Source organism: Daktulosphaira vitifoliae, unplaced genomic scaffold, assembly GCF_025091365.1.
Source record: "Daktulosphaira vitifoliae isolate Bord-2020 unplaced genomic scaffold, ASM2509136v1 Scaffold_4277, whole genome shotgun sequence".
In the NCBI taxonomy this organism is placed as follows: domain Eukaryota; kingdom Metazoa; phylum Arthropoda; class Insecta; order Hemiptera; family Phylloxeridae; genus Daktulosphaira; species Daktulosphaira vitifoliae.
Window position 1 is genome coordinate 1 of NW_026103837.1, and position 936 is coordinate 936.

Genomic DNA, 936 nt, shown 5'->3' on the forward strand with positions numbered 1-936 from the left:
GCATTTTTTTATGGTAACAGTACAATTTTCAAACCATTTTTTGTGATTGTTTTAAAACATAACATTAATGAGGTCGATAATTTTATGTTCTTAACATTATTTCTTAAATGTTGATGAAACAGTTTGGCTACACTTAATACTTCAGCATGTTTCGAAAAATTATTATCTGTTAACATTTAATAATATGACGCATTTTTAAATTTGTGGATGTTATCAAATAAAAAGTATAATTTACCTTTTTGTGACAGTTCGCCTAAAATAAAAAACAGTTCGTTTACGAGAGTATCACTCGTACCTACAGATTTAGATTGTAGTTCTACTATTGATTTCATGAATATTTTTGAAGCATTTAATTTTACCAAATGTTTCAAAACGGCCATTCTTATATTTCCTTGATGAGCACACAATATTAAATTAGTGATATAATTTTATTATACGAATATATTTTCGAGTTACCAGATTTTGGAGCAACGCATGCACGAATAACACCAGCTAAATATGTACATGTTGATTTATCTTTTGATTTCTGAAAAAATAACTAAATTATAATATAGTATATTATAAACATGACATTTTATACTTGTTTAAAAAAAATCTTAAATTTACATAATTTAATCTTATATTTTATGAGTACTGATAAACGTATTAATTATTATACCTATAAATTAGACATTTGTTTTATATTTTATTCGTCAGACAAATATTTTTAATTCTTACTAATATAATGAAAAAGATAATTGGTCTGTATCAAATCTTTAGTAAAAATTATCGGTTATCTTATTAATATTAATGTATAATTTTAATTATTATTCATATAATAAATTCGATAAGTTCATTTGTTTTTAAAATTTTAATAACTAATTCTACATAGATGTACAAACTTTGTAAATTTAAGAGTATATTTTAATTTTTATGTAAAACTAAATTAAGTATTTA

The 936-nt window shown here is 21.8% G+C and overlaps 1 long non-coding RNA gene across 1 annotated transcript; it reads right to left on the minus strand.

Moving 5' to 3' along the window:
- Positions 1–34: 34 nt before the first annotated feature.
- Positions 35–538, minus strand: LOC126910094 (uncharacterized). Its single transcript, XR_007705181.1, has 3 exons — positions 457–538; positions 236–391; positions 35–166 (listed from the first exon to the last, which is right to left on the minus strand). It is a non-coding gene; the product is annotated as an uncharacterized LOC126910094 (long non-coding RNA).
- Positions 539–936: the final 398 nt, after the last annotated feature.